Source organism: Streptopelia decaocto (assembly GCF_964273445.1).
Source record: "Streptopelia decaocto genome assembly, chromosome: 4".
Taxonomy (NCBI): domain Eukaryota; kingdom Metazoa; phylum Chordata; class Aves; order Columbiformes; family Columbidae; genus Streptopelia; species Streptopelia decaocto.
This window is the reverse complement of record NC_138658.1, coordinates 65,319,794-65,328,144: the sequence shown is the minus strand read 5'-3', so window position 1 is coordinate 65,328,144 and position 8,351 is coordinate 65,319,794. Positions and strand designations below refer to the sequence as shown.

Genomic DNA, 8,351 nt, shown 5'->3' with positions numbered 1-8,351 from the left:
CCTGGTGAACGAATAAATTATGTACTTCTGACTTTCCTAAAAAGAAAAGGAATACTAGCACATTTTCAACATATGACAGTATCTGCAGTTCCCTGTTTGCATTTCCTTGTTTTTCCCCAATATATATATTAATCAGAAGATACCATTATATTCTGTATTGAGTGCAGGAGTTAGATGTGCTTTTCGTGGAAGGAGATTACCTATTATATCTTCCTCAATGGAATTAGAATTTAACAACATAGCTTAAAACAAACAAAATACATTTCACACAGCTCACTACCAATCTTCAGTCAGTTTCCTGCTGATTTTGTTAACTGCAAAGGAAACTACTGAAAAAAAATCACTACATGATCACACAAATGCAGGACTGGAAGAGATTCAAAACCAATCCTCTACTACTTCTCCCCCTGTCCTAGTGCAGGATTCACCTCTCTGCTGGGATTCATCCACGAAAAATTAAACTAAATGACTCTTCACTTTCAAAGACAATCTGCTACAGTTCTTCACTTATTTTACCATTACAATGATTGCAATAGATTGCAAAAAAAAGTACGAGATGGAATTTAATAGGAACAAATACAGGATGTTACATTTTATACAGCTAATCTATGATCTAGGATGGGTCAATAGTAGGATAGATCAAGAAATCAACACAGGACAAAGAATAACCGTCTAGGTAGCAGTAAATCAGGGATTACATTTAAAAATGACAAATCAAGAATGTCATTCTATACAGTACATTGAGGATTACATTTAAAAAATGGCAAAACAAGAATGTCATTCTATTTCAGATAAAGCCAAGTGCCATCATGGCATGTGAGGCATACAGGAGATAATCCTTTCACTACACAGGATTGTAAGGCCACAGCTGCCACACTTCAAAACCCAGGTCTATACTTGGAAAAAAAGTGAATCACCTGGACAAAGTCTAGAGGAGAACAGTGAAGGCTCAAAAACCTAGATGGAATTTAGGAAAAAGGTGGAAAAATTAGTCTTTCAGCCTTAGCAAAGAAGGTACTTCAAAATATGCAAAATCTTTTGCAAAGAGAATGCTTTTAGGGCTCAAGGGGGATAGAACAGGTAGTATAACTCACAGAAAAGTAGACATTAGAACTTTACAAGAACACTGAAACAGACCATCTGTACAATCGTCTTCAGAGCATTTTTAAGAGGAGGCAACACAAACTTCTATAACCAGGTATTCGGAATAATGCCATGGAGAACAAGATAGTTCAGATGATCTATCAAAATTTCATCCATCTCCTTTATTCTTCAAATGTAAATAGTTTCTCATCTTACCACAAAGGGTATTTGCTTTATGAATCTCTCTTCTTTTAAACAAGGCTTGAGAAGCTTCAGAATGTTGATACATGTTCAATTCCATATGAATTTTGCAATATATCACTTTTAAAACTTATGATATTTAGATTATTCAATTATTATTTGCTACTTCTGCTAATATCACTAAGTTTACCTAAAAAGGTTTTTCTGCTGGACACAGCTGAGACCACTGATCAGCCAGTCTCGTTTATTTTAGTAAGAGCTAAATTTGGATATCTGATCAGCCTAATACTTTGCTTGCTCGAGACATTGCTTAGCTAACATGATGGTTGGCAATATTCGCAATTAGCAATTTAAAAGCCCACAATACATTTGTCTTTTTTTTACTTATGTTGACATACATATATGAATTATTGCATTAATTAATCTTCATACAATAAGAGATCTGCTGTTTACACATGTTCAGGATGACATCTGGTTTTAAAATGAAACTTTCAACAGCAGAGTGGGAAGAAGAAAGAAACCTTCAAGAAACTCATGGGGCACTGGATTCAACAACAACAAAAAGGACCAATTTAATTCTTAATTTGAATGTCCTTTCGTTATCTTAACCTCACTTTGAGCAACTTTGATGGATTGGGAGTGGGCAGGGAAGGTACAGCACCACCAAGAAATCTACAGACAGTTAGGGAAAACTTCAGTTATTTTGTCTTTGAGCATTTAAAAGAATATCGTAATGCAGGAGAAATTTCGATATCTTCACTGACAAATATCATGCTAGAGCATCGCTGGGATGAGTAATGAAGTGCCTATTTCATCTTCCATAGGGTATAACTCACTGATTCCAGTATCTTCTCATTTGGTTAGCAGCTGGTCCTCTCCAATTTCTGCCTCTAAAGAAAAGACCACATTCAAGATTCAAAGTCCTACTCTGCTGTTAGAGAGAGGGGCTTTCTAGTGAGAAACAGCAGACCTTGCACATCTCCCGTGCTCAATTATACCCTAGTTCCAAAGATATACAAATACTTGGATCCTCTTCTCTTTTATCAGGCTATATGTTCATTTCTCCATCATCCTTTCTTCACAAAGATTAACTTCATGACAGCTAACTGTTTTTTTCCTTTCATTCTATAAGAAAGATACACCCAAGGGAATACCTCAGTATGCACCAAAACAAAGGCATTGCAGTTATCTGCAAAACAGAAGTAAAATATTTCTTGTTTTTCTAAACTGATTGAAGATTTACATCAGTATGCATAACAGAAGCTGTGGTATTTCTTAATGAACATTTTCAGCTAGCTGCTATCCTTTGAAATGATGCATAACCTCGTATTTAGTCCTGACTGCAGTTTTGAATACATAGATACAACAAAAGCACATCTACTTTGTAACCACATAAACTGCTGTAGAAGTACTAAAATATTCAATATGATTAAATGCTGGTATTAACTGGATGATTAATAAAGTATGTTTTCTTTTTTCCTTTGCACTTAAAGTTTCTATTACGTGAATGCTACAACCTAGAGTTTCCAAACATATATATTATGAACATATACAATATTATAATAAGATCTTGTCTTTAGAAAGTGGCCATTAAATAGCTCATCCTTAAAAAGAAACAATAAGAATCATGAAGAGAAAAAAGGTCCACCAAAATTTCCTGGTTTTAACACCTGTGTTTCGCAGCCTTTTTCAACAAAGCTCTGAATACCTGGGTGTATTATGTACTAAAGCAGGTGTCAGTGAACGACAGGTGCACATCCTCAGAGAATTCCTTCTGAGAAGTATAATGGCTGTTATTTTTACCCTTTAATCCCTAGCCTCTCTTTATTACAGCTAATCGTCTCAACATATGCATTACAGAGAACTATGCAGGTAGCACTAGAAATCAATTGCCATCCAAAGCCCTAGCGCCTACTTCTGTAACAGTATCTTCGACTAAACATGGGCTAATATACTGTAAATCTTGAGGTTTGCCCTTTGTTTTAGCGTGGGTCAAAAGCTTTATTCCCATATTCCACAGCATAGTCATTATCTTCGTCTATTTATTTTGTCATTTTTAATTTGATATGCACAACAAGGCAGCTTTTAACCAAGTCTGTTGTACATAAAGCCTATAATAAATCCTAATTTCTGTGTGTATATTCCCAGAAGACTCTCCCCCCTCTACTAAGGAAAAAGTGACTTCTCAAAACCAGGTGCAAAAATATACTAAAAGTGCATACATGTCCATACAGACACATGCCCATACACAATAGAAAGGAATATTGTACGATCCACTCAGTGCAAAACAGAAATGTAACTCATGATTGTTAAATCTACATTTGGAGGAGAACATATTTCAACTCTTTAATTGCAGTCTGATTCCTTTGGCTGCTATTGATAACTGTACGGTAAGCATTCCCTATTAGAAGCACGTGTTTGTAACACATGCTATTCCTGGATATTCTACCAACACCCACCTAGGGCAGAACCCATTAATAGGGTGCGAGAGAGGGAAGAACATCTCCAAGAAGATATACCACAACCTGTCATATCAGTGTTTCTAACACTTGTAAAAGAAGATTTGCTTCTGACAAAATACATGTTATAGAAAGGATTTAACTTGCACAAGGCTGCAGGCAGGTGTAGGTGGCTTTGGCCAAACTGAACAGTGTCCCCCACCAGTTACAGTTCTACCTTATGAGCTGCAGACACCAGCAACAGCTTCCCTTTTGGTTCAGCAGATACAAATTCTGTATTTTGAAATTCAACAGTATGGTAGGTGATTTTTTTGTGCATGTTAATGCCACTATCAATTTTATACATGACTGCCCAGCAAACATTCTCTAGGGGTTTGTAAGTAGTACCTCTGCTCTGGGGCCAAGGTGGCCTTGATAGAGACTTACCTGCAGTGGAGAGAGGGAGCCCAGGTAACCCATCTGCAGACACTTAGCAGGTCAGCTCTCTGGCAAAACACATCTCACCTACTGTAGAAAATCAAGTCAGCTCTTCCCAGCAATCTTGCACCTGAATAGATGGGATTTTAAAAACATTTTAAATGAATATGAATACATTACTGTTTTAAATGAAAGTCCACTGCAAGTTTCACAATGCTGCAATGACTTAGAAGAACAAACCGCATTCCATTTCAATGACTCCGAATCTCCCATGCTTTCTGAAATGAATGTCTCGAATACAACTTTTCTACAAAAGTCATTCATATAAAAGATCGCACCCAAATCCTTTAAAGTGGTTAATTACAGTCAGTCTACTTAAAGTTCCCCATAAGAGTAGTTCATTTTTTCTTTCCTGTCCTGAGCAGTATTAACATTAATATTAATTAGTGCTGATCAGTGAGAAGTTTTAAATATGGCCATATATTATACATAATTGTGGTAGTGTTGCTACGCACTATTATATAGTTGCCTGCAGATGGCTGCATTTCAATAGGAAAAAACATACTGTGTAAAAAAATATATATCTGCCCTTAGATGTGTATTTCTGATTTCTCAATAATAATAGTAATAATATTACCAATAACAATAATAGCAATAATAACAATCATATCAAGAACAATGCTAATAACAACAATAACAAAAGATGATCAATTCAATCCTTTTACATTTACAGCAGCAGATAATCTCCTCCTCTGTGTGTAAATTAGTTTCAAAAGTGCTATGGGATTTTTTTTTTTTCATAAAAGAATGCAAGAGCTTAAAGCATTACAATTATTCAGAGCTGAAGTTTTAAAAACTTCTCATGCCTTGAGTTTTAACTAAGCAGGAGGATCACCACTGTTTACAAGGGATTTTGATTATGATTAAAATGTTAGGGCAAATTTAGAACAAGGATTCTGACATCCTTCTGCTAGTCTGCATGCTCAAAAGTCTTTACAATGAGCATATCAATATTAAAAATGGATTAACCTTTCAATTATAGCCTGTCCTTGGAATTCTATTTTGCTTTCTACTTAATATAGTTACTTCAGCCTGAGTAAAATAAAGTTGAAATTCTTATAATTCTAAACTACATAGCCGTAAATTAGCAACAAATTTTAAATGCATTTTTAAAGTGTCAATTTTAAGTCTCAGTTCCATTCCTCCTGAAGTAAATGAAGAATCTGCATTGATTTTGAGGGATTCAGAACAGAGCTCAGTATTTTCTTGCTGATGTCTCACATAACACTTTTCAGATTCAATATTTCAATCTGCTTTACTAATCACTAAAAGCAGAGCTAGGAAGCTGGTAATGCAATAGCCAAATAAATAGTAACAATATATCAGCCACTAACTGTGCAAAACGTTTCTTTTCCTTTGCAGATGTCTTCTGTATTTTGCTACCATGCACTCTGTGTGTGTTTTTCAGCAGCCTCCCACATTATCAGGGACACCACAATTACCAGGATGTATCAGGATTAATTTCTGGCCGACCCACAGAATTCCTGTGTGAACTTGGGCAAGTATTGGAGCACCCAGTCATTTTCTTCCAGTAAGATACAACGCTGATAATAAACAAAGAAACAAACAAACAAGCAAACTGATCAGATTTAAAATCTTTCACTCAGTATTCTAGGCTCTTGGATATTCCATGTTCATTGGTAGCATTAGTTCTACGGTGATGGGAACATCCTCACAGTACATCTGTGCAGCACAGACAGCGCAAAGGGTCCCTCAGCTCCTGTGACTATCAAACTGCACACTCTCCAGGGTTCATGAAGTGAAGGTTGCTCTCCAGCTAAAGGGAACAGCGCTTTATAGAGCCACGTCTGACAGGAGGCTGATCTTTTTGATTTTGTGCAGACAAGGACATGGTCACCTAACTGTACTTTTACATTAAACCTTAGTTTATGTAAATTTAAAAAAGCTCTAACACTTTTATTAATGAAAAATACTGAGAAACAAAGTGCTAGCTAAGTTATACATTTCACCTTCTTATTTATTTTTAAGTACTTTCAAGCAAAAATTATTTAATAAGCTCAGAACATTATTTGCATGTAACAACCCTACGCACCAGTCCATTATACACAAATCCTATACAGAACATCATGCCTTTCTTCAGAACACAACACAGTGTCCTTGCACAGGACACAACACCAATATAAGGTCATGCATATACTATTTAAGCACTCAAATTTCCTCTCTCTCTCTGACCAGGGCCAGAACTAAGGCTCAAAATTCGTGTTCCTGTAAAAAACAGTTAGATAGTGGGTAAAGCATAAAAAGCTGCTTATTATGGTTTCATTAATCTGGACTTGGAACAGAGACACTAATAAATGTGTTAACAGTTATTAAGAGCATATGTATCAAACATTTATACCTGAAATTGTCTTGGAAAATGCAACAAATAAACTATATGGAGTAATTAACACTAACTGGGACATTCAGTTTTTATTGATTTTAAAATCAAAACCAGCATTTCTTCTATGAAGGAGAAACTTTCAGGCTTACAAGAATTCCTTCAGCTCCTCTTTGAAATACCTCCCTTGGGAAAGAGATTTGTTTAAATGCTGCTTCACACTGCCCAGAAATGCATGTTCCCTTCTGGTCTAAAAAGGCTGTTCTGACTGTTTATTTGCCTTTACTGTTAAACTATGTGTTCCACTTCAAAATTGGATTTGAAGCATTCAGTTTGGCCATCAATGGTATTATGGTTTTATCTGCTAGACTGAAGTGTTCTCTTATCAAATTTCTGTCACTGTTGCAGCCCACAGCCGTTATTTCTGGTGAAACTCATAAACCTGCTTCTTTGAGCATGTTTCAAGACTGATGAACGTTTCTTGTTTGTGATTCTTTCAAATCTATCTAGCTTTTTTCCCATATCCATCTTGTCTTCTGAAACTAAGTATAAACTTAGTACCCCAGCAGCAGCTACTCAAAAAAACCCACCAAAAAGCCAAAACAACAAGTACAACAGCAATACTGCTTATTTTCTCTTTGATACTGGGCCTATTACACAAATACTGCATTAGCCATCAACATAACATTAAGCTAATTATCATGACCATTCCCACTCCCTGAGGTCTTTGTATTTAACTATCTGAAATGCTTTTCTAGTGAATGTGGATCAACGGAAATATAATTGCCAACTCCATTTTAGTACGGGCATGTTAAAAGCCAATGTATGGCAGGGCAGAAGAGGCAGTGTGGTTTGAAACCCAGGCCTGAGTGCCTCATGCAGCTATTCTGTTCCATTCTAAGAAAATGATCAAGTTTTAAATGGTATTAGGGTTTACAGCCACCTGACACAGATAGCGGGTGCTAACAGTTGAGTTAATCTGACAACTCCGCATCCAGTTCTTGTGTGCTATGGTACAGCGTAACATAAAAAAATCAAATTGATAAATCCTTCTCAGCACTCTATTCTTAACGCGCACGGGTCCACCTCTACCGAGGTCGCAAGCCGAGTAAGGGGGATATTACACACACCCCACTGGAGCGGCCGTGACTTCTGGGCACGCCGCTTACATCGGCGCGGGAGGGCGGTTCCCGGAGCAGGCGGGGGGCTCCGGGCCACCTGCCGAGGTTGAGGTCGCCGCGCCCGCCGCTCTGGGTTCTCCGCGGCGGCCGCGGGGGCTCCCGCCCGCTGGGGGCGGGGCTGCGGGTGCGCTCGGGGCCGCCGCGTCGCGGGGGCGGGCCGCCGGTGACAGCTGGGGAGGGAGCCCGGCGCCGGCAGCGAGGTGCGGCTGCTGGCAGAGCGTTGCCGCTTCGTCCGCATCGCGCCAGCCGGTCCCTCCCAGGAAGAAGCAGGGCAAGGGCTTGGCGGGCGCTGTCGCGGTTGCCGCTTACGGCGTGGGTGAGTAGCGGCGGCGGGAGGCACGAGTGGGTGATGCGGAGGCGGCGCGGAGGAGAGGGTGGGGGAGGGAGGAAGGATGGATGAATGGATGGAGGATGCTGCCGGGTTCGGAGACTTTGATCATGTGAGGTGCCCGAGGGGAAAAAGTGCACCCCAGGGTGGGGCGAAGCCGTGCTCGTCTGCGCTCGCCCCTCTGTGCTGGTGCCCGGTGGGCGAGGAAGCCCCGGGAAGGGCGGCCGGTCCTTGGTGGGGCTGGGCGCAGCCTGTCCGCAGCCGGGGAGAGGCGGCTCCTGCCC

The 8,351-nt window shown here is 39.3% G+C and overlaps 1 protein-coding gene across 2 annotated transcripts in view; it reads left to right on the top strand.

Moving 5' to 3' along the window:
* Positions 1-7,915: 7,915 nt before the first annotated feature.
* Positions 7,916-8,351, top strand: part of LOC309439317 (janus kinase and microtubule-interacting protein 1) — a 119,452-nt gene continuing 119,016 nt past the window's right edge. For both annotated transcript variants that reach the window (XM_082051743.1, XM_082051750.1), the window contains exon 1: positions 7,916-8,055. The gene's annotated coding sequence lies outside the window, so the exon portion shown is untranslated. The remainder of the gene's footprint in view (positions 8,056-8,351) is intronic.